Source organism: Pan paniscus, chromosome 14 (assembly GCF_029289425.2).
Source record: "Pan paniscus chromosome 14, NHGRI_mPanPan1-v2.0_pri, whole genome shotgun sequence".
NCBI lineage: Eukaryota > Metazoa > Chordata > Mammalia > Primates > Hominidae > Pan > Pan paniscus.
In genome coordinates, this window is record NC_073263.2 from 43,605,445 (window position 1) to 43,632,049 (window position 26,605).

The following is a 26,605-nucleotide window of genomic DNA, read 5'->3' on the forward strand; positions in this document are numbered from 1 at the left end:
AGCTTAAACTTTACTTCTTTTCTTCCTCCCCCTAGAGTTCCTCACACATGAGCCCCTTGAACTCTGAGTTTGGGATCCTAAAACTTCTTAGGCTTTATTGTTACCCCTTACCTAACCAGAATCTAAGTTCCATGAAGGAGGGACCTCATCCATACTCCCCATGCCAGTGAATACATTTCGACTAAACCCCAAAAGTATTTGCCAATGATAAGGTAAAAGCAGTGGGGTTCACAAAGGACAATACCATTTGCAGAAGAAGCACCACATAGCAATAAAAACCCAAATGGTTATCCAGATTATGTAAGGGCCACAATCATGGGCAAGGTCCCTATCATGTGTAAGAGACAATGTGAGTTATTTTGTCTATATGAAATATGCCTTTTGTTTGGTAGTTGTCATTTTTTCAAAGAACTTTTTGCTAGGCTATCGAAAAGGTGAACGACTCAGGAGAATGGGCATTATAGTTGACGGTTATTTAGCAACTACAGTGTGCCAGGTCCAACAACCTTATGAAGTAGGTGCAATTATTACTGCCATTTGGTAAATAAGGAAACTGAGATGCATAGGAAATTAAGTAATTTGCCCAGTGCTATAGAGCTGATCGGTTGAAATCGTATCTGAAGCCAGGCACTGCCATTCCCAGGCAGGCACCCATTGTACTGTCTCCCTGTGGAACTGCAGATCACCTTCCAATATTGAGGGTCTTCCACATTTGCCGGAAAATACCATGGGCTGAAGATGTGCAATAGGCTTTACCTCCCTCTCTCAAGAGGTGGAGCTGGTTCATGCCTCAGAACATAAAAGGGTGGGGTTTGATTTCTCATCTTTGTGAATTATTTCTGAAGAGTTTATTGTATAATCAGTGACTAAGTAATTGTGGCCACGAGGAGATACAAAGATGTTTCATTATGGACGGTGTAATCTTTAACTTCACGGAAAGGACCCGGGGCTCTGTGGCTTCCCATCCATCTTGTGACCCAGAATCATGGTGATCTAAAAGAGCCCTGTGACTCTGGGAAATTTGTTATCAAAGGATGTTAGCCACAAGTCCTGTTGGCAAATGGACCCCAGGTGGCCTGCAGTGCCAAGCTGTTTCCCTGCCAGCCTCCCAGTCTGGCCCTGACTCTCCAATGTAAGTGAAGGGCACAATGGAAATGTTATTTTAGGACTTTCCACTTTAATTGCATTTCCTACAAGAGCGTCTGCGGGTTTTTCTTCATTTTGCTGGTGCCTCCCATATGATGAGTGGAGATCCACTGAGCAAGGTCATTGACCTACTAATTGTTAAAGGCATGTAGAAGCTCGGAGGGCTCGGGTCTCAACAATATCCTAATTATTATGCATTGGTTAGATGTTCTCTTCCCCATACTGTGTTATTGGGTTCATACTGGCTTCTAGTAGTAAAATCACTTGCTCTCTCTCTTAGCATGGTGACAATTCTGTTGTGATTAACTCTTTCCCAACTTCTTGAACCTGAGAAATATATTATTCTATTACAAGGAGCTCAAAAATCGTATATATATTTTTCTCTTTTATAACACACTTCTATGAAGTATCAGACATTTCATTTGCACTTTCTCATCTAACCTTCGCAACATCCTTATGCATACTTATTATTATTGTGTCCATTTTATAGAGGGGAATATTGAACAAAGGATTTGTTTGTTTTGTTTTGTTTTATTTTGTTTTTAAGTGACTGACCTATCAAATGTCACACAACTAGTAATTAGCAGACTGGGTTATAAACTCAGGCAACTGGCTTCAAGCTTAACTACTTCATGCTTAACTACTGTACTGTGCTATTCTACTTTACTTCCTTGTATTGTTTTTAACTTGAGAGATTTTTATCCATTATAGTTGAATCCATGACTCTTGTTTGCTTGTTTATAAAAAACATATGGTCCTGAGTAATTAGGATGTATTTCCCAGCATCGTTCAGTTTCCATGACACATACTCTTCCAACCCCAACACACACACAACTGTGCACAACATACAGTTGAATTCAAACATATAAATGTTGGTGCATTTTCCTTTTTGTGATATAAAATTGTCCTCTTTCTTATACACAATCACCTCACCAATTGTTTCAAGATGATCTAGAACCTATTCTTTGTAAGCCACTTTGGAAATTAGGGGGACTTTTCTGAGACAGAAATAGCATCACCAATAAATATGGAATTCCAGGGAAGGTACACATAGGGTCTTAACCCTGGATGGACAGCGCTTATCTCTTCAAACCTTTTTGGAACTGATTTCACTTCACCTTAGAAATCAACCACATAACACATTGGGTTAGATCAATGCATCCTCTGTATCTCTTGGAGCAGCACCAGTGCAGAATTTTCCTTCTAAGATCAATGGCAGGCTGGGAAAATACCCAGACATTGGTACACAATGTGACAAGCAATAAGGAGTGGAGGTAAGAGATCCAGGCCAAGCCTTGGCCTCACCCACGCTTACTGGTCTCATGATCCTAGGCACATTACAGCTTCTTTGAGTCTTGCTTTTAATTGCTTCACAATGGGCCTGACAATACCTGCTCTCCTTCTAGACTTTTCAAAGGGTGAAACGAGATGACAGCAGAAGCTGCCAGGCATGGTGGTGAGCACACAGCAGGCCCTCACTTAATGTGGAGTCCAAACCCCACACCTCAGCAAAGCTGGTTTAGGAACACTCCAGGGAATTTCTCAACATTTTTCCTGTAAGGTAATTTCTTAAAAGGAGTACATTTTTAGATCTCAGATCCCCAAATTTCCAGAATATAATAGAAATGAAGTTTCAGTCACTTCACAATGAAACTGCAAAGAAACTAAATGGAAAGTAAGTGATTTGAAGACTGTCAGAGACACAAGGAAGTAGTCTCTTAAGAATCATTTTCTTTCTTCTAGATTTGGATTTGGAAGTAGATTATTTAGATTCTTTTTTACAGTAATTTAGATAACTTTTGAACAGTTGAACTATTTAAGGTTAAAAAGAGTAAAGATAGATAAAGGTTAACAATAATTTGATAACCGGACAAAAAAGTATAAATGATAGTAACTGTAACAGAACAAAATCCATTTTCCCCACTTAGAAACAGTAACTATTAGGTGGACAGAGCCCAGAGAAAACACTTTAACAGTATTGTTTGCTGAAGAGAATTCCTGTAACTAAATCAAAAATATTATTTTCGTGGGCCCTCTACCAAGGCATAGAAATAATTTTGTTATTACAGGCTCAACTTTCTAGAGATGATTTTGTGAGAGGATTTCACAAATGGTCGCGCTTGCCTTTTAAAGATAAGTGGTGATGAATATACTGAGAAATCAACTACAATCTTCAGGGTATGTGTGAGTCTCAGACTCAACACCTTCATGACCTGTTTCCTTTTCCTGTGAGAGTTAGGAATCCCTCCTACGTGTCTGTGCTATTGCGTAGAGATGAAAATTTACTTTCTGTCATGTTGGGTAGTGGAAGTGGCAGAGGTAGATCTAATCCCTCTTGGTATTCCAGCCATTTGCCTTCTTCCTCTCTCTGCAGAAACGCATTAGTAGACGACTGCTTTCAATATTTGGGCTTCTCAAGAGGCTGTTTTTGTTGTTTGTGACTTACAACTCATTAGAAGATGGTGAAAGATAATTCTGTACCTCTATGGCTATTTAACTCCTTGAGAACTGTTTGCTTATGAAATCAAGCAAGACTGGAGAGGGTGCTCTGTGACAGTGAAAGAAGCCCAGGACAAATAATTTTAATTGGCAGAAGCAATGCTGACTGGGACCCCAGACAGCCATCTGAGACCACTATAACTTTCCTCACTATTGCCTGTCTCTGTTCTGGTAGATGCTGGGTTGTGTGTTAGATGTTATTTTGCTTTTAGAAAAAAAGAAAAGAGAAAAGCACCTGAAATTATCTCTGCTTGCATTCATTCATTCATTCATGAAATACTGATTGAGTGCATATTGACAGGCAAAGATCTGTGCTAGTAGCCGTAGTGATCAGAGCCAGGCCCAGGGTAAGGCAAGTGGGGCACTCATCCCAGGGGCATCATTTAAGGGGACACACACAATAAAACAGGAATCAAGATAAATAATACCTTAATGCAATATTTCAAGAAGTCAAAAGTAATGCCAAAAAAAAATTTGTAATAAAGACAGAATCAGTAACAGTGCTATCCCAGGCCATATTAGTGCCTGAGGCAAAAGGAGAAAATTGAAAGGAAAAGAGAAAGTAGAAGGAAAAATACTGATCCTGTCTTTATTCACAATGTTGACATATAGTTCATCACAGATTTTGCACTCATTTTTTAGAGTGTCCCATTAAAATATTATTTATTTTGACTTTGGGGGGCCCTTTTAAATTTTGTGTCTGAGGTAAACACCTCAGTGGCCTCACACTACTCCCAGTCCTGATGGAGATGCAGAGCTCCTGCCCTTCAAGAGTTTATAGTAATAATGGGAGTGCTACATGCACTAAACAAATTACTGTATTTTAAGGTAAAAAGTGATACATGCAAGGAGAGAGGATATGGATAAATAGCATAGGCACTAACAAGAAGGAGAGTGTATTTCTACCTAGGGGTCAGTGAAGGTTTTGGAAGAGATTGTGTTTAAATGGAACCTTACCATGTTCTGGCTGGAGATTAAGAGAGAACGGACTCCAGAAACCACATCAAGTTTTCAAATGAAGAAAGAAGCATTACCAGGTCAGAATAGAGTAAGGGAGCTCACCGCCTATAAATGGAGAAAGTGTGCCAAGTGTGGATGAAAGGGTGTGCTTATAGGGTGCAAAGCATGTCTGGGAGTCCTTCCTGTGGCACAGGAGAAGGCCTTGTAGGGGTGGATTCATTTTAAACCACCTTATATAAACAAGACCCTTCTTTCCAGTTCTCCAGTTGGAGACAGAAGCCAGTGTGTGGAAACGAGTGAATAAATCATGCTTGTGAATGATGAAGGAGGAGCCTTGTACCTAAAAGTTATCTTCATTCATCAAGTTAAATCTTGCCTCAAAGACTAATCTCTGACCCAGCAAGCAACATTCTGCAGCGGTCAAGATGCATGCCAATGACAAAAATCTTAATGTACAATATCAAATTGGTATAAGCCACAGTTACGCAAAACAGAGGATAAAGCATGAATTCAGAATCTTCTACAAATTAATATCCAAGATTGAATCGGGGCTGAGCTAGAGGGTTTGATTCTGAATCTTGTAATTCCTTCAGGGCCCACCCTCCTTTATTTACTACTAACCACCTTAAGGTTCAGAAACAGAGATTCTGGGAGGTTGTTTTGACCTAGTTCTCTGTTTTGAATAAGAGGAATCATTTGTGAATCTCTACTAACCCAGCTGGAGGAGGAGCAGAGAGGAGATTCCCACTATGCAGAGTGAAAGGGAGTCAGTAGCAAGAGTCAGTAGAGATCACCTGACCCACAACAAGTCAAACCTAGACTGCTGGGCAAGCAGTGAATGGTCATCATTAGCAATTATTTGTTGGGTTAAGAAATGAACAGCACAAATCCTGCAGATTTTATTTTTCTAAAATTAGCTCACAATCACATAATATTTAACAGGGAGGGGGAGAAACAAGCCACCTGAAGATAAAATTGATGGCATTCTATGCTCCCAAAAGACACAATCTTCCAGGAGGAGTGAAGGTATTCACTGTCCACTGGGTGACTTTACACCCACATCGTTAAAGTCTTTACCTCACCTAGAGGCTTTACTTTCTCAGAAAACCAAATGATCAAGTCACCAGATTAGAAAAACAATCTGTTTTAAGAATGAAAAAGTTTTGGCCTAAAGTGCACTGATGCACTTACTTTTAACAGAGTGACAGGAAATAATTTTTCACAGACTCAGAGGAGGTGAGCATTGAAAGGGGGCATGGATGTCACTAGTCCAGTGGCAGTACAGCTGTGGAATCCCTTCTCCAGGGGAGGCCCCTCAGCTACCCCAGTATGTAAAAGAAACCGAAGGGAACTGCTCTGGCCAAAGTCAGAAAGGGCCTGGAAACCTCAAATCACAGCTTTTGCATAATCCTAAATAAGCCAGTGTAAAACCGAATAAAACAAAACAAAAAAGGAGACAAAGAAGAAAAATCCCCAAGGAAGCAGAAGCAGTGAAAGTTTCGATGATTTGCTCAAAGACACACAGGTGTAACGGATGGGTTTGGGATACAGCTCCTGACTCCAGGTTCTGGCTTTTCCTGCTATGCCCACAGATAGGATGTCAAATCCAAATGATGCCATTTCCCCTGGCAGTGTGTGCGCTCACAGGACCCACGTGGTGTATCTGTAAGGCACACTGGAGTAATGGATGGAGGCCATTGGTCCTTGGGGACTGGGTGGTTGCAAGCCCGGCCCAGCCACCCTGAGGGGTGAGAGACATTTTTCTCTCCATACACCTGTAACTCATCCCTGTGGGGAACACGAGCTGGGAAGCTCTAGGCTATGTAGTCTGGCTCCCTCCTCTTCCAGAGAAAAACAAGAGAGGAAAAGATTTTGGCCTGATCATGTTCTAACTGTGCCTTCAGTGTTAATCATGTGCTGTTTTCTACACTTGCTCAGCAGCAAGATCTCCTATGCACCTGGAACAGGGCTCTGTGCTAAACCACGTCAGCAGAAGTTGGCTGTGGGGATTGGGAAAGACGATGGATGCCAAATGTCTAGCACGGTGGTGACAACAGGAGGTACTCAGTGAAGAGCATTCTCTCCCACCTCCCCACCCACCCGTAGAACTGTTACCAACAGCAGCCTGTAAACCACAAGGGGGACATCGAAGCTGACTTCCAGTAAACCAGGCTTGCTCAAAGTGGTTAAGGAAAAAAAAGGAACTTTTGCTTTAAACATAGCTTTAAGAAGAAAAGTTGTTTCTCTTTCAACTAATACAAATATATTTAATATTTGAGATGTTGGCTACATCCACCCTTAATATTATTTTGAAAAGTTCAAGCAGTAACAGACCACAAATTGAGAGATATGCAGGCTTCCTCAGATGTGTCAGCTTGATTACACTACTTACTTTGTGGACTTTCTGCTCAGAGATTAACTGTAACCGTTTCATTTCATTTCACACTTGCCCATTTAAAATGGTATGTCGCTGAGCTAATGCACTTAGCATAGCCATTTCCTGTTTGGTTTTCCTTTTCTATTTAAATACTGTAAAAGACATTGCACTATTCCCTGTGTGGGCTTTAATCAGTAAGTCTAATTTTATTGTGTAAATTACATAATCAGTGACCTACAAAGGCATCTGCTTCTAGCCAGTTGTGTGACCTTAGGCAAGTTACTTATTTTCCTTGGTCTCGGGTCTTAGTTAAAAAAAACAGGATTAATAATGCCCCCACTGTTAAGAAAATTAATTGTTGGGAGGATTGAGATAATGTGCTTGCATTTCTTAGCATACAGGCCCCTTCCCAGATTCCTGTAGGAAGGTAAGAAAGTAATAATTCAGATTCTGAATGTGCTAGAACTATTCTAAATGCTTTTTGCACATTTACTTAATCTTCTCAAGGACCTTGTGAGCTAGAAACTATGATTATTCTCATTTTACAGAAGAAGAAACTGGGACATAGAGAGATTAAGGAACTGACCCCACACACAAGTAAGTGGGGTCAAGTTCATGCAGTTGGTTCCAGAGGCTGAATTCGTAGCTCTACGACCCTTGCCAAATGTAGGTTCCTAACATTAACATTTTTGGGTGATTCCATATGTCTGTGATTCATAAATTTTTGTGAGAGAAAGCCAACTTCTCTTTTAATATAGTCAAAGTGCTGGACAGAAGTTTAATAATTCTATTAGTATAGCCTCTTTTCCCAAGAATAATACTAGATTCAAACCAAGTCAGATAAATGGCTGCCCAGGCACCTTCCCCTTCTCTGCTAAATGTCCTCTTAATTTAACCAAAGTCTCAGAGAAAACCAAAATCTGTCCTTTGAGTTTCAAATGAATTGCCTCATATTCCCGTCTGAGGGATGCTTGCACCCCTTTCTCCTCCTGGATTCTAGATGGAGAGGGAAGGTGTAGCTTTACATGCTGCCGGTCAAGTTCCAATTCTTTCCACAGAAATATTAAATCTATGTATAAATATGTGTATCCCCACATTGTCCACTGTGGGCTTTCTCTAACATGTGGATCTGGATGTCAAAAATCCAATCCCTTCCCTTAATTTACACACACACACACACACACACACACGTCTTTATCTGTTCTGTTTTGTAATTTATATATACTTTAGATCCTTTGCTGAAGACTTGGATAAATAAAGGAGTTTATATGATACCAACTCCAACAAATTAAAACAATTTAAAATTGATGTTATATAATTTTTTTCCATCAACTGGGGCCTATACCACGTGGTTCAACAATCTCCCCACTCTTCTACCCAGATTCTCACTAGTAAAAAAATAGTACACTTTCCTTTTTTTATGCACAGCAAGTCAACCCTGTCTTTGTCCTATCTTTTCCTTCCATAACTTTCCTTAGGCTTTTTTGCTCAACTCTTTGCATCGGGCCGGCTCATCAAGGTAGGAGAAATTCTGAAGCCAGCTGCTGAGATAGTCTGTTTTCTTAGATGGCATTAAGATTGTCCACAACTGGAATAAGTAATGCATCTCTGAGATTAACCAACCTTGACAGTTACATAGCAAGTTTCAACATCCCATTTTAATTCTCTCTCTTACAACTCAAGGCAACTGCCTCTTGTCCTTTGTTCAGAAACCCAGGGTGCAGGATTCATTAACCCTTAACTAATATTCCATTCTAGAGATTGTGGGCTTCTTGGTGTGAAAGCTGTTTTTAATTTTCTCCAACCCTTGAGGCCGCTGACTGGAGGTGAGGAGACAGAAAGTGAGGCAAGAGAAGAGGTTACCTGGGAAGGCTCTCAGCACTATGGGGGTGGGAAAGAAAGAGCACTGATCAAAGGACAAAGGGGCAGAGTTTAGGTGGCACCACTGGAGACGACTCAGAGAAGGGACCATGGCAGAGACAGGCTCAAAGCTTGACTTGTCTGGGAGCCCTGCGAGAATAATTTTCAATTTTCAGTAACTGAAAATTAGGTCCAAGTCTGCCCTGTTTTACGTTTTGCTAATGTGCAGCAAGCTGCCATTTTCTTTCCTCTATTCCTTTGATCTCATGATCAGCATTTCCAATTAATATTTGTTTAACACCAGGCCTGGGGTAGATATTTGGAGAAGAGACTGAGAAGAAAATGCCCGCACCCTGCCCTGGAAACTTTCGGAGATGCCTGCTGATTGTTCTGGTACTGCTGTGCTCGTAACTTCAAAGCAAGTGCGACAGCCATTCTGCCCAGATTCAGTCCCAACCAGCTTCCTACTGGGGGAAGAAAGAACACAATAGGAATTAGTTAAATTTCCAGTTTTGCCAAATACATGGACTTTGGCACGCAATCAAAATGTTTTTATAAAAGTTAAAAATGCTTTATGAAAGTGTACACTTACAAAGTAGAAAGCTGTTCAGCCCTAGTCCTACCAGCCCTGGGAATGCGGACAGCCTGGTCCTGAAGGATGGTGCCCGGGGGCAGTGAGATCTTCCAGCAACACTTCAGAGTGGATGCCATCAGATGATGGCTTCTCCTCAGGGAAGCCATTTGCCATCAAACAAAAATATTTCCTTTCATTTAATTATGTGGATTTTTGCTAAATTAAATGCACTAATAGGCTGGGATCCAACATTTACAAAGGAGAAATCTCAGACTCCTCTGGTTTCTGCTGGCCTGTGCTTTCTTGAAAACAGACACCGGGCAATGGAAAATGTGGTAAAAGTTTTAATGCTCATGCTAAAAGGAAAAACACCTTTCCTTTCCTTTCTTTTACATTGGCCAGCCACGCCTGGCAAGGCAAAGACCAGCTGAGTGAAAAGTCATTTGTGCAAAATCCAGCCAAGCTGTCAGTTGAGCTTAGCAAGTAGTGACTTGGAAACAAAAAAATTAAGGGAAAGAAACTCATCTTCAGATATATTTTATTTTGGTGTTATATGACAAGGAGTAGATTGAATTCACCTTCAAACAAATGTTTTCGAGAAAATATCCCAAAACATACCATTTTAATTTATATTATATTAATGCTTGAAATGAAATAGGAGAAAATGAAAAGTAGTGAAAACCATTTTCCATAAAGTAGGATATATTTGTTCTAAAATTTCCTATGTGATGCTAGTCTTTTATGGAGCTGAAAAAAGGAGGAGGTAGAAAACAGGGACTCCTAACAATATCTATTAGTGTTTTCTCTAATTCAGCCACAGAGGGCTTTACATGTTGTTCTTTGCTTGATTCCAAAACATGTGTCCCCAGGTGGGAAAAGAAATCCGGTTGTAGGGAGAGGAGAAAATTCTACTCTTAGCTTTTCCACATGGCTTTATTAAAAAATCATTTTACTTTTTTTGGGAACAATTTTTATATATGAAAAATAGAAACATAGATGCTTCCTGACAGATCCCGATGGTCCCATGCCTTGAGACTGTACTCAGAAAGGTGAAGAGATAGAGATGTTTCTCTCTGCTCTCTGGCAAGTGGGGCAGTGCCACACAGTCACTGCCTCAGCACCACCACCTCCCTGTCCTAGTGCCCAGGGCAACTTAGGATGCTTCTGAATCTGTACATAATGCTGAAGTCTGCAAAAGCCTTCTCTAACATTAAATTCCCTTGTCAACTCTTAGGCCCCTTTAAACCGTGAACAAGACGACCCTTGTTCTGGAAAATCTATCTATCTTGCCAACACACACACATATACAAAAACACAACTGTTGGGCAAATAAATCTTTCCAGAGAAAATAGATTCCTTTCCAATTCAGTCAACTGTACTGAGCTGGAAAGCGAGAAATGTTATTTTTCCAGGATGAAGGAAAAACAAGATCTCTCCTTGTTTACCCTGTCTAGCCCATTTCAAAAGAAGGTCAGTTTAATGCCTTCATTAAAAAAAAAAAAAAAAATCTCAAGTGTTGTGTATCAGAAGACACTTAGTTCCTTTCAGGCTGGGAATCGCACATTGAGGCTCTGTGTTTTTTTCCTTTGACCTAAGATACACATGGCAGGGCTGAATTGCCTACTGCTCTGGAGATGTCAAAAGTATCAGGAGTGGGAAGGACGGAGTCTGGTGATGTGGAATTCTTTGCTATTGGCCAGCCTCCTGATTGCCAGCCTGTGTCCCGCTCCAGTCACTGAGCATGAAAGATGCAGCTTATGAATTGATCCCCACTTCATTCAAGGCCACACACATTCTCCATGCTTACTTCTCCATATTCCCCATAATTTGAGGGCCTGGATCATCCCCTTGGAGAGTGAGAAAACATGGAGTTATAATGTTCCTGCCTGAAGAGCATGGAATAGAATATAAATTAGACACAATGCTTGTCTATTCCCTGGGACGCTCTTTAGGACTTAAAATTCTAAGTCTCAAGGAAGTCCTAACTATAGCGACAGTAACTGGAGTCTGAGGATTCCAGCTTCCTGGTTCCTCGACACAAATATAGGCTTCACATGTATAGCATGTAGCATATAGTTGATGCCCAGTAAAAATTTCTGTTTCTATTTTTTCACCAAAAAATTTCTATTTGCCATTAGATATGGCAGAAAAAAGGTAATAATTTCATATATTTTCATTTCTTCCAAGCATCATTAGTTCTTGTCTTACCCAATTTGTGGTTGCCATAAGGGTATGCAATTATACATATTTATTCTCTGCCTCATCCCAAACCTATTCCAAACAGAATAGTCTAATATATGGCTGCTGGGTCACAGTGGCACATGAGCCAGAGCCGAATGGAAAAAAATGCAAAATATCTTATTAGTAACTATATTGATTACATGTTAACAAGATAATATTTTGTATATACTGGATTAAATTCAATATATCATTAAAATCAATTTGACCTATTTCTTTTTACTTTTTTAATACGACTACTAGAAATTTAAAATTACGTATGTGGCCTGCACTATATTCCTATTAGATAGTGCTGGTGTAGACTACTCTATGAAATATAGAATTAATAAGGTAATAATTGAAGGTAAGGGCCTATGGTAATAACTAGCCTTTATGGCACATTTACTATGTCTGGCATTTTATATGATTTTATTTCATTCTAATTACATTTATGAAAGGTAATTATTATTAGCCCATTTGTTGAAAGTATTCTGCCCAAAATTTTATAGCATGCTAACAGAGCTGGTATTTAAAATCTTGGTTTCTGGCAGTAAAAAACATGAGCTTTACAGTCTGAAATGATATCTCTTAAGTATTCTTTAAAAAAAAAATTCCCAAGAATGTTGACATCAGGTGACCTGGAAAAAATAGGAGTATCTGCTCCATTAGTTCCTAATTATGGCTTTAAAATTTTGATAATCTGAAAATCAGTGTTATATATTTTTTATTACTGAGAAGGAATAGTAATAGAAACATCGGTCTCTAACCTACGAATTTAAACTGGAGAAAATTACAAATTAAGCTTCTGTCTTTCCTAAACACAGAAGAAAAGGGAAACTTATTTGATGGGAAAGAAGTTAATATTCATTGAGCACCTACTATTTCCATTTGTGTCCCATAAATGCATTATTCTTAACAGGTCCAAAATGGAAAACATCTTTTTTTTTTTTTACAGTTTTTTTTTTGTTTTTCTTTTTTTTATTTTATTTTAAGTTTTAGGGTACATGGCACAAGGTGCAGGTTTGTTACATATGTATAAATGTGCCATGTTGGTGTGCCGCACCCATTAACTCGTCATTTAACATTAGGTATATCTCCTAATGCTATCCCTCTGCCCTCCCCAACCCCACAACAGGCCCCGGTGTGTGATGCTCCCCTTCCTGTGTCCAAGTGTTCTCATTGTTCAGTTCCCACCTATGAGTGAGAACATGCGGTGTTTGGGAAAACATCATCTTTATCCCCAAACCAGCTCCTCCTCATCCTCCATTCTCTATCTTAGGTACAGTCACCTGAATCTACCTTCTCCCTTACGCCAGAAACCTCATTCTTTTCTCAGCTCCTCTCGTTTCTTTACCCTCCTTTCAATCTTGCCAGTTTATAGAACACAGGTATTCTTACTTTGCCTGAGCAGTACAGATTGTGCTTCCCTGTGGCTGTGCCAAGTTCTTATTCTTATCAGCAGAACATTTTCCCACATCCCCCAGCACATGGAGTTATTCAGCTTGCTAATGTTCTCCAAATAGGCATAAAATTATATCTCATTATTATATTAATTTGCTGAGGTACTTATGATTTGTTCGTTTTTTGGGGTTTATTGCTTTGTAAATTGCCTGTTCATATACTTTGCCCATTTCTGTAAATGAAGTTACTCTCTTTGCCTTGTTTGATTTGACTTCTTCTTTGATCTGGTCTCATCATGTATATTCTAGATAGGAATCCCTCATCTGTTTTAACATTATAAGTCTCTGTCCCTATTTTTAAATGTCTTTCTAACTTTATCCATGTCATGCGTCTTTCTGTATAATAAAAAAACTTAATTTTGATATATATCAAGAATCAATGTTATACCACATGGCTTTTTTGAAGTTTTTGTTTAAGTTTTGAAATGCTCTACTGACCCAACATTACATACATTTTTAGAACAAACTTATGATGAATTTCAGACTAGAATTTTGATGGAATTACACCATGCCTACTAGATATATGTGGAGAGGGTTAACATCTTTATGATATTAAATCTTCCCATGTAGCAATAAGAAATATTTCTCATTCATTCAGGTTTTTTTCTGTGTTATTAGGATATTTAAGTTTTTTCAAGGGGGCTGTATGTATTCTTGTTTAATTACCAGATATTTTTAGTTGTTGTTGCTATTGTAAATGGTATCTTGCTTTTTAAAAAATTACATTTTATATTTGCTTGCTGTTGGAAATGCTCTTATAGTTTGATCAAATGTCCACCAAGTTTTTATTGTTTAGCTGTTGATCCTATTGTTTATTCTGAGTAGATGGATATAAAATGTGCAAACACTGACAGTTAATTTCTTCCTTTCAATCACCATTTTTATCTTTCTTTCCTTCAATGTGGGCTAGGATTACCAACAGTATAGTATTGGTTGTGTTATATAGTGGCTTATCACAGTGAGAATGTTTGTCTTAACATGAATGCACTTAAACTTTCTCCATTAATTATAATGTTTGTGGAGGTTTTGGAATATAACCAAAATCCACTTAGGGGAATTAAAGAAATCCTTTTCTACTCTTTGCTAAGAGTTTTTATCATAAATAAGCAAGGAAATTATCAAGTACTTTTTCTGCATCAGTTGAAATTATTGTGAGATTTTAAAAAATTTAATTTACTAATGTTCTTAATTTTGTTGGCAGAATCCCTAATAAGGAATCATTCATTAATCAAGCTGTATTATTTTAAAACATACTATTGGGTTCAATTAGCTAATATTTTAAAAGATATTTTTCATCTACTTGAGTATGAGAAATTGAGCTATAATTTTCTTTCTTTCTTTGTAAAACACCATCGTTGTAAAATGTCCATCTGATTGTGCCAATATCATAAAATGAACTCAGTAGCTTTAGCTCTATCTCTTTTGGAATAATTTAGAATACAGATTAGAATTTGTTGTTCCTCAAGAGTTTGATAGAACGCACCTGTAAAACCATTTGGGCTTACAATTTTTTGAAAGGAGAGATCATTGATTGCATTTAATCTCTAAAATCTGTTGGTTTAGTCAAATGTCCTATTCTTTCTGTCAGTTTTGGCAATTAATACTTTTTCATTTTGATTAGGTTTTCAAAATTTTTATATTTTAATAAGTTCACATCCCTCTTCTAGTATTTCAATGTTTTTTTGAAAATGATACCTGTTGATAGAGAATTCATACAATATAGAAAATATTAAAGAAAAACATAACAAAAATCCACCCCAAATCCTATGCTCCAGAAATAATCATAATATAAACATCTATATATTTAGGTATTTTTGTAGCAGTCACCATTCTACGTACAGAATTATAACAATATTAATAATAACAATAGACACACATACAGTACTTATTATTATTATATACATATACTGTATTAGTCTGTTCTCGCATTGCTGTAAAGAATTATCTAAGGCTGGGTAATTTATAAAGAAAAGAGGTTTAATTGGCTCATGGTTCTTCAAGCTGTAAGGGAAGCATAGTACTTCTGCTTTTGGAGAGACCTCAGGAAACTTACAATCATGGTGGAAGGCAAAGAGGGAATGAGGCATCTCACATGGTGGAAGCAGAAGCAAGACAGAGAGAGGGGAGGTGATACACACTTTGAAACAACCAGCTCATGCAAGAACTCACTCACTCACTCACTCATTACCACAAAAACAGCACCAAGAGGATAGTACTAAATTATTCACGAGAAACCACCCCCATGATCCAAACACCTCTCACCAGGCCTCACCTCCAACACTGGGGATAACAACTGAACATGAGATTTGGGTGGGGGCACAGATCTAAACCATACGAGATACTGATAGAAGAATTATGTACATGTATAGATAGAAGAATGGATGCTTAGAAAGCTAAATGATGGATAGACAGATATATAACCCTGCACGTATTTCTATTATAAGACCCACAAGAACTTTTTATTTGCATTTAATGATCACAAATATATCCCCCACAGGATTCTGCACTCAATGAGAGTGGGAACCCTGTTCTGTGCATCACTGCAGCCAGGCTGGTTTCTGGCATTGATTCCAACTTTATAGGATGTTTATTGAATGAGTGAGTAAATGAAGAACATGCAGTGCAATGTGCAAACATTGTTCAAGGAACGACATACGTTTTGCTTTTGTAAGCCTTCCCAGCCCCTTGCAAAGAAGATGTATCATCCCCATTTTTCAGATGAGGAACTGAGACAGGAAGAAAGTAATTTGTCCAGGGCCTAAAGAGCAACCTGCTGGATTCTGGCATGGGCTCTGATTCTGATATCCCCCCTTTCCACTATACCGCACTGATACTCAGAACAAATACCCCAAGAGGCCAAAAAAGGTATGAAGAATCTGCAGTTCCTTCATTGAAAAAATATTTATTAAGCTCCTTCTAAACACCACGCACTGGGATAGGAACTGAGTTTCAATGACTCCTAAACAGGGCTCCTGCATTGTATCCCAACAATGCAAAAAAACAACCTTTGGTTATGCTGTGGCTGTGCTCTGGAGTGTGTTGTGTGAGTGAAGGGAGAAGTACATGAAAGAAGGTGGTTCCCAGAGGCCTCCTATGTACAAGCAGGAAAATAGAAGGCAGGCAATCAGAGGAGTCAGGGACACTGCTCCAGGCCAACACGAGCCCAGCAGTGGAAGTGATGAAAAAAAGAGGGCTCTGTAGGAGACACAAGCAGACCTGCTTAGAAAACAGCACCCACTTTGGGCCTACCAATTAGGGAAAAAAGGCCCTCTCTGCTGACCAATTAGAACAAGGTTCCCTTTCATCTCGCTGACCCAGCCCCATGCTGCACACATCACAGGGGCCGAAAAAGAGCGGGTCTCAGCCCTGACTGCCCTGGCTTAGCTGAGTGCCCTTGTCAGAGCAAAACCCACATCATCACCCAGCCCCCTGGGTGAAGCACTTAGTAGGGCAGCCCTCATCATAGCTCCCTTTATTTAAGGCCACTTTAACAAGTCATTAGAACAGATCCTGGTTGGTTTTATGACATCTGCCCACTAAGGTTAACAAATATGTCAATCAAGAGGATTATAATCCAAGGAGGGAAAGAAGGCAGGGTAGGTTATTTTCTGGTGACTTTCATATTACCAGAAATCCCAATTAAGAATTTCAGATTTTTCTTTTTTTTTGAGACAGTCTTACTCTGTCGTCCAGGCTGGAGTGCAGCGGCACAATCTCAGCTGACTGCAACCTCTGCCTCCCAGATTCAAGTGATTCTCCTGCCTCCGCCTCCCTAGTAGTTGAGATTACAGGCACCTGCCACCATGTCCAGCTAATTTTTGTAGAGAAGGGGTTTCACCATGTTGGCCAGGCTGATCTTGAACTCCTGACCTCAAGTGATCCGCCTGCCTCAGACTCCCAAAGTGCTGGGATTAGAGGCATGAGCCATTAAACTGCCCAAGAATTTCAGATTTCTTAACATTGTTTTCAAACATCACCAGTTCTCCAAGAAGCTATATACACTGGAGAAGAGTGTTTGAAAACAATTTTTTGTACCCTGTTCTTTTCTCTTTGTTAAAAATTTTAAATCTTTGTTTTGAAGTTTAACATACACACAGAAAAGTAAGTGCACAAATTTTAAGTGTACAGCTCAATAAAGTTTTACCAAATGACTACATCCAAGTAGCAGGCACCCAAGTCAAAAAACAGAATTATTACTAACATCCAGAAACCCTCTCATATCTTCTTCCAGCCACTGCTCCCTCTCCACAGGTAACCTCCGCTTCTAACTGCTAACACCCCAGGCTCACTTTGCCTGTTTGTGAACTCTACATAAATGGAATAAATTTAGTGGGTTCTCTTTACTGCCTGGCTTCTTTTCCTTAACCTTATATTTGTGAGACTGATACATGGCCTTGCCAATAGCCAATAGTCCATTTATTCTCATTGCTGTATAGTATGCCTTTGTGGGGATGTATCATAAATTATTTCATTCATTCTACTGTTGATGGACATTTGGATCATCTTCGGTTTAGGGCTAATGTGAACAGTTACCAGCCTGTTTTTAATGTTTGATTGTTATTTACATACCCCTGCCAAAAGCCGCACCAAATGTGAGTGTGAAATTCAAGGGCTGATAAATTGCTGTGGCAGTAGGAAGCAAAAATAACTGTAAAGGATCTTTTATCTTGATTAGAAAACTTAAAGATATGTTACCATATAAGGCAATTATATACTGTATAAGCAATTATATGCAGTTCATTGCATAATGCCAGTAGTCATTAGACAGTGAGAAGCAAACAAGATTGATGAATTTTCAGGTAAAGAATAGGGGCCTATGTGATTCTGGCAACAGCTGGTCAGTTTTACCCTCTGCATTTAGCAGAGCTTGGTAACTTTTTTATGATATGACAATGTGATATTCCTAAGATTGCACGTATAAACTGTGCTGATTAACTTCAAATTCTGTGAGGTAGGTGGCAAGTAGCATCACTTTCATTTTCCAGAAAAGGGAGTTTAGACAAATTGCTTTCCCTCCCTCTCCCCACGCGCAGGACGGCAAGTCAGTGTCATGGCTACAGAACGCATAGGCTTCTGCCTGTGAGCTGAGCTTCTCCAACTGTCCTCCCCACATGTGCCCAGTATGCAGCGGGAAGGCAGTGGGAGGAACTGCAGCCTTGAGGTGGGAGGAATTCTATTAATACCTTGGATATTTATAGTACTCTGGAGTACTTGGAGCATCTTTTCAAAAGAGCTGGCCAAAGTCTGTGACTCATATGCCAACACAAGGAGCAATGTCATTTTGGAGACAGGCTGTCACATGGCGCTTGCAACTTCCGAACTCCTTATAGGGGCCAATTTCTCACCCCTGGTTATTATGTTCAAGAAATTGATGAATTAATCAAGGAACAATCCTTGAAGATGTTTTCTGGGCATCTCCACACAGGCTGGCTCCATCCCAGGGGTTCTTTGCCTTTTGTGCTATGAATTTCCTTGGCCATCTGGTAAAGGCTTATGGACTCCTTTTCAGAATATTGTTTTAAAATGTGTAAAATAAAATACATGGAATTACAAAGGAAACAAAGCATACTGAAATACAGTTATCCGAATTGTAGAAACAAAAACAAGTTTGTGATCTAATAATATGTGTGTTTCTTTGCTGACATGTTCCACAACCAGATCTAGAGGTGAGAAAAGAATTAACAAAATTTCAAAGTAATAAGTATTCACAATATTTGACAATACCTGCAATAATGTGATGTGATATTAAAATAATTTTCTTTCTATTGGTGACAGTCACAGATACTGCAACTACTTCTGCAGTTTGCTGCCTATCATCATAGTTGAAAGAGATTTAAAATTTCCATTAGAGGTTAGTAAAAACTTCAGAGGTATCTTTTTTTCCCATCTAAATTCACAGACACCTGAATTCTATCCCTCATCCCTGAAATCTGTTCGTACCTTAATACCCCCAAAGATGGCTCCTAGGTTAGGTGCACACACACACACACACCCCTCTAAACACCATCAGCTATCTGAAACCTGGCAGCCTCTCTCCAGAAAGCTGGACTCCAGGCCAGTCCTGCGGCCAGGCCAGAGAGTAGGAAGTTAAGGGCTTGTGATTATGAATCTCAGATTCTGCTACTACTACCAGGTAAGAATTGGCCTCAGGTGTAATCAAGGTCAGTTCCCAGCATGGCTCCTTGTGACAGGGCTGAGTAACAGGCCTTCTTTTCAGTGATGTTCTGGACAATTGACAAGTTCAGATGATACCCAGGAACTACTGTTAATATTAAGTTGATGCTCATTAAGTGGACGAAAGCATTATGGTTATTAAAGAAAATGTCCACATTTTTAAAAGATGCATGCTGAAGTATACAGGGGTAAATAACATATCTGGGTTTTATAATTAGAGTTTTTTAAAAATGCCTCTGGGTTAAAAAGGGGATGAATGAAGCAAAAGTGGTGAAAAATTCAATTAAAATTTCTGGACTCTAGATAATGCTTATATAGGGGCTAGTTATACTGTTCCCTCTGCTTTAGCTTATGTTTAAAACTTTTTCCTATAAAAACCTTAAAAATAATTTTGGACCAAAAAATTAGGTGGAGAATAGTTTTTTATAGCGCCAATTTGCTTTTTATGATAACTATTACTCAATTTAGTTCAACTTACAACGCAATGGCTAAATCGTATCATTTCTCATATAGTAAGCATACGAGTTTTAAAAACTGGTTTTCTCCATACCTTTTGCCAGTTGTCACGCATGCTCTCACCCTCCAAGAGTTCATAGTTAAGCTATGAAGACATAATGGATACACATGAGACCAGAGTTAGGAAACAATGTCAGATAGGGTATGATGTAAATGCCAAGACAAGTGATAAAGATGGAAAATGTGATACATGTTCAGGAAAAGGGGAGATCAGGGAGGGCTGGAAGGCAAGGCTGGTGGCTTTGAGTTGCAAGTTGTTTGCTGCCTATTGGTCTCAGCTTTGGATTCATTGCCTCTTTTCGTTTAGGCGTCTTTCTTTGCATTCATTTCTCCATGGTAGAATTCCCTCTGGATTCTTAAAGCTTGTAAGTGACAACCTTCTTGCTTTCGGTGTCTGCCTGTGCCCTTTCCTTACGAGGCTGTATTTGACACATACTGAGTCTCCATGGATGTGCACCCTCTATCTGCTCATGGCTGCTCCATCTCACTGTTCTGTCCCAGATGGTGAACTGCAGCCCAGGTGCTACCACCACCAGCATTCTTGCCCACTCAACCCAGTGTCCCCCTGGCCCTGTGTGGCAGTAATGTCTGCCAGGCAGGCAGCCAGGGAGCTAACATGCCCAGACCTGACAGTGGTCTCAGAGGAGAGCCCCTTCCTGCCGTGTGCTGGGGAAGGGGACAACTGTCAGCCATAAAGGAAAGAGTGGACACCTAACCAAGATAGGGAACCCAGCTAGTGCTGAAATCACAGCCCTTCAAATGGGCTAGAATGATCTCCCAAAACAGGAGGAAAAAAAAAAATCCCTAGAAGCGATTCAAAGAAGACCCAAGTCCAAATTCTGGATGATCTAAGTTGAAAAAAAAAATCCCGACATTGCCTAGGTCATTGACACAAAAGAAAGTTTTTCTTTGCTTTTTTTCCCCTTTGGCTTATTCTCATTCTGAATTATCTGAAGCACTGTGAACAGGTTACTTGGCCATGCTGAGTTGGCAAACAGATGAAGCCATGTGGGCGAGGAGGTGGGATATACATAAGCATCTGCCATCCACATCACACTGGGAGACTGCCGTGTCGCAGTAGCCCTTGGATCCTTTCATGACTTAGAACCACAGGTTTGAAGTAAAAAAGAAAACATCAAATCCATGTTACTTAAGAGTGGTAGGATTCAAGAAGACTGTCAGAACACATTCCCTGACTCACAGGCAAAACTTTAACCCAAGCAGTCATCCGTCTCTGGACCCTGCCTTCCCTGGGCTCTGCATCATTCCCCACACCTCCTTGGTTATGGGGGACTCCATAGGAGACTCTGGCCTACAGACTAATTTCATTCCACCTCTCATGTGTACAACAATGAAAACAAAATGCTTTAACATCATCAACAACAAAAGGACAGCTGCTGTTCTGCATCTAGGGGAGAAGCTTCTCAAAGGAAAAGACATCAAGGTGTGGCCATGATTTATGCACACGAGGTCTGAATCTGACCCAGAGAGGCTGGGACACAGAATTATGGAACTTTTGCTGAATGAAGTAATGGGAATTTTGAGTTTTCTTCAGGGAAACAAAGAGACACCACAGGGACTGCATCGCTGGGAACAAACAGTGGTCTCTGGTGAGAGACAACGAGGGTCATGTGCATGTGGCAGGTGAGGGGCTCAAGAAGGACTGTGAGATATTTACTGAGGTGAGGATAGCTATGGCATTTTAAAGAACGGTGGCATTTGATTTTTTATTCTAAATAGTTTTCCTTCTGCATCATCTTGTGACCCCTTCCATAACCTCAGCCCTCCCATAAGTCTTTACATATGGCAGCTTTGTGTGGGGGGATATTTGGGGAAGAACAGATGTGAGATGCTGTCTGGTGAGGGGAAGGAGGGATAGGACAGTAACCGCAGGAGCTGTGAGTGGTCACTAAGAAGAGGCGGTCGTGGAGAAAAGGCTGGAGCACAGGCCACTTCACCTCAGGAGTGGATGTAAGATGACCCCCTTTCATTCAAAATGCACTAGAAGAAGGTGGCCCTGATGGCAAGGTGGGAGGGGAAAGCTGGTTCTTACCGGGAAAGGGGCTGTACTGGCAGGAGACACTGAGGTCCTTAAGAAACAAAAAATCACATTTCCCTGGTTTGAATGAGAACCCACACACACATACAGATACACATAATTAATCTTTGCTATTTTTTGGCTTACTTAAAGTTTTATTTATCTTTCATTACAGAATTTATCACATTATACTGTATTATTTCTGATATATTCATATGTTTTATAAATGAACATGTGAACTTTGTATCTTTTGCACCAGCAAAGTGCCTGGCATATGTTGAGTTGTTTATTGAATGAATACCTGAATAAATGGCTGCTACATATATTTGTTAACAAGATGAAACTCTGAGTCACTCAGCAGAATTGGGTCTCATTTGCCATCATGGGGCTGACGTCAGTTTTGTTCCTACCTTTCTGCACCTCCCTGATCCATTTAGATGAACCCTGGCTTCAGGAAGCACTAGTTCTATGATGTCCTACACTGGAATCTACAACACTCTTCTACGCACCACAGTTTCTGGCTGAGGAGGAAGTGTGAACAGGCTGGCGTGGGCATGTCACTCTCACTGGGCCTGGCAGAGCTGGCCAGCTGCACCGCCCAATACAGGGGTCAGCTTGTTGCCAAAAGCAGTAGTGGCCTTGTGAGTAAGCTGAGTGGGCAGGCATAGCCTGAGTCATTTGATAAGTGCCCGGAAGCTGACCATCCCACAGCCCCCGACATTGAACTTCCCATTTCCTGTTACAGTAGCCAAAACTCTACCACCCTTAGCTATTCATGCTTTTGGATCTTTCAGAGATCTCAATTAGTGAGTATTTGTGTAGGCTTCCAGTATAGGGAGAGAAGGACAAGTGAGGAAGACAGTGAGAAAAAGAAATGGGAGGAAGATACAGATAGGCTTTGCACCCTTCCCTGTCCTTGAGCAGGACAATGCTTTCTCGAAAGAATAGCTTTAGCTCTTCCAAACTGCCCAGACGACCGTGAGAAGCCCACAGGGTCAGGACTCTCCACACGTCTTCTTACACACATACTTTCTCTGTCAGCCATACAACATCTGAAAACACACACATGAGAGAGATGGGAGAGAAGGAGAAGAAGATCAAAACAAAGTGTGCTGTACAGTAAAGGCACTGTAATCTTGACCTGATACCCCAGGCCCACATTTCCAGGCTCCCTTCCCCAACCAGGTAAGACCCAGGATCTGAAGAAGAATCCTTTTCTAGATGAAGGTTATGATTAACAGGAAACACACAACTGTATTTTCCTGATCCCAAATTAGAATGTAGGATCAGACATATCTGTAAATATTTATATCTATGAAGTCTTAAAAAAAGGAAAACAAACGAAATTGCTGCAGTTTACATGTAACAAATCTCCTTTATTGATGAATGGATTTAACTTTATTGACTTTGGTCTGGGAGAGACATGTGAATCAGGTCCTCCACCTCATCAAGACCACTCTGGAGCTGCTGCTCTTAACCACCTACACCATGGACTTATGCACAGGCCAGGCCCTGGAATCTCCATTTCATTTGCCTTTCATGACCTTTTGCCTTTCAAATCATTGAACAAGTGATTTGTTATGCTTTCACTTCTCATTCTAAGTAAATGTTCACTTTTTTCGTTTGTCTTTAAGAGATGAGGTCTTGTTGTGTTGCCCAGGCTGAACTTGAACTCCGGGGCTCAAGTAATCCTTCTGTTTCAGCCTCCTGAGCAGCTGAGACTACAGCCCTGAGCCACTGTGCCCAGCTAATATTCACTTTTCTATCTAATTTTGCTTTTGTGATTTTGTATTCCTTTTCGTCAAGAGGGCCCCCATATTATATTATATAATATTATATTATATTATATAAGTTTCAGTCCCTACAAAGTTGTATCCGCCCTTTCATATATCTACCCATGTAGTGCACGCTCTTAGTGTGCATAATCACACAGGAAATCTCAACTAATGGATACTTCATAACCATGATTTTTTTTTTCTTTTTTTTGAGACAGAGTCTTGCTCTGTGGCCCAGGCTGGAGTGCATCTTGGCTCATTGCAACCTCTGTCTCCTGGGTTCAAGTGATTCTCCTGCCTCAGCCTCCTGAGTAGGTGAGATTATAGGTGCCCGCCACCATGCCTGGCTAATTTTTGTGATTTTAGTAGAGATTGGGTTTCACCATGTTGGCCAGGCTGGTCTTGAACTCCTGACCTCCTTGCCCACCTCAGTCTCCCAAAGTGCTGGGATTATAGGCATGGGCCACTGCTCCCAGCCACCATGATTCTTAATTAAGCAGAATGTTGTCTACATAATGCTCTTAGAAGCAATTAATGAAATTAAAGGAATGGAAGCAGATAGTGGAGATTTCTATTTCAGAAATGTAGCAAGTATTTAACCTGGTCCCTAGACTTTTGTCCACCTGTATGCACAGAAAAGTATGATAGCAGCTAACACTCACATAGTGTTTACTGTGAACTAGGCCCCATTTAGTCCTCGTAGCCACCCATTGAGATAGGTGCTAACTCATTTTACAGATAAAGAAACTGAGGCGTAGAGAAATCAAGCATTTCCAAAGTTACACCTAATACAAGGCACACCTGGTTTGTTGACCCAGGCCATCTAGGTCCAGAATCCAAGGTCTCCACCTCTATGCTATTATCACCTATGTAGGGTCATTGCTGATGTTTGAGATGATGATCCAGTAGCACAGAAACAAATCACTACTTTGTTTTCTACTGACAAATATTGTCTTTTACTCTTAGCATTCTGGTTAAATAAAATCATGGTTGCTTTCCTTTCAGTTTCCTCCCTTCCTCAGCTAGGAATGAGAGATATCCCTGGACATGCCTGACACATAGTCTGACACATTGGCAAGGGTTGAAGTGGGCTGAGTGGTGCCCCCAAAGATATCAGGCCCTAATCCTCAGAATCCGTGAATATTCTTTTATATGGTAAAGTTTTCACAGATACATCTAAATTAAGAATCTTGAGATGAGAAGATCATCTTGAATTATCTGGGTGGCCCCTAAATACCATCAAAAGTGTCCTTATGAAAGAATGGCAGAGGGGAGTTAAACACACAAAGGAGACAGCAATGTGAAGGCAGAAACAGAGACTGGAGTGATGCAGCCTCAAGCCAAAGAACAGGAAGGAACGCTTCCAGCAGAAGCTAGGAGAGGCAAGGGACTGATTCTTCCCCAGAGCCTCTGCAAGTAGTGTGGCTCTATTGACACTTTGATTTCACATTTCTGGCCTCCATAACTGTGAGAGAATACATTTCTGTTGTTCTGAGGCATCAAGGTTGTGGCAATTTGTTACACCAGCAATAGGAAACTGATACAGGGGTCAATACATAGTAGCCAAAACAGTTTAAATGCAATAATAGTCATAACTGCCATGCCTTGCACCCTTGCAATGTACTGGGTATGTACTGTGTGACATACAGTCCTCCATTTCATTCTCATAAGGTGAATGAAGAAACTGAGGTCACACAGCTACTAAATGGCAGAGGAATGATTCAAACCAAGGTCTGTCTAACTCCAAAAACCACGAACAGAAAGATTACACTATACTGTAAATTCCAGCATCCTACATAGACATTCATTCCACTAAAATGATATCCAAATCCTAACAGTTCTTAATGATCGCTATGGGTAGATTTATTTCTTAAATTTTCCCTCTTTGTCCATACACCCTCTCCCATTTTGTTATCTGTTGGTTGCTCTTATTGCCACTTAAAAAAAATGATGTCCAAATTACTATTAGCCTGTTTTCCAAATGAAGAAACTGAGGCACAGAGAGGTTAACTCACTTGCTGGAATCCTGCAGAGCCTGGTCCTGGAAACTGTGCTCTCACTACTCTGATACATGCCCCTACAGAATCTTAGTCTGGGTCGGTAAGAAATATCTGGCAACTTTCTACTTTTTTCTCATGTGGCTTTTAGTTTGTAGAGTAGGTGTACCAGCTCTCTGTGCACACTTAAAGGTTAATTAAACCACTACAAAATGCAAAAGCAGCCAGGTCTTTGTTTCCGAGGTAATAAAATCACAAATGATTCCTATTCAAAAATGAAGGCTATAATATTCTGTTGCCAGTGGATTTTGTGCATTTTTCCTGTTTTAACAACGTGTACTTCTCTCTTCACCAGAAACATTAGGTCACAAAAGCCAATCTCATCTACATCTTTACAATGTTGTTTATCATCTTTTTGCATGCGGGAGATAGAACTGGTAATGAAACAGCCAAATTGGATTCTAGCGAGGATTTGTCCTGACTTAGAATACTTTCAGAATCCATTCAGAATGCCTCTGATTTATCATTAAGCCCCCTGGAGCCATTTATTTTGGGCCAGCTTTTCAGGGATAGGACATCAGTTGTGTGCTAGTTATTAGAAATTATAACACAGCTGATGAAGTGTGACAACACAGAGTCCATTGGATTTGCAAAAGATTACAGAAGGGTGTTACAGAAGTCAACAGCTATTATGCTGAAAATGTCTCTGAGCAGAGAGAGACGTAAGGAAATAGATTCTATCCTGCTCCCTGTCATCTCTCCTAGGGTCTTTGGGTTCAGCGTACATGAATTCCCCTCCCACAGTTCCTTTTCCTACCCCTGCAGTTTTTTTAGCATCTACTCCCGCCCACTCCCTCTCTCCCTCAAGCAGGTTATCATACAAAACTAGAAATAGGGAAGAAGGGTGGCTTGATACTTATGGCTGTGAAATGGTAGGTGGTTAATTCAGCCACATCATGGATACAGTTATGTTAAGCAAAGGGCAGACAGCATGTTATTAAATGAGGTTTTA

General features: G+C 40.2%; 2 long non-coding RNA genes across 4 annotated transcripts in view; one reads left to right on the forward strand and one right to left on the reverse strand.

The window, feature by feature from the left end:
* The window catches only part of LOC103784280 (uncharacterized), a 197,688-nt gene that overhangs the window by 67,347 nt on the left and 103,736 nt on the right, over positions 1-26,605 (forward strand). The window lies entirely within an intron of this gene.
* Positions 1-26,605, reverse strand: part of LOC134728412 (uncharacterized) — a 43,121-nt gene that overhangs the window by 5,807 nt on the left and 10,709 nt on the right. The gene's annotated exons all lie outside the window — the stretch shown is intronic.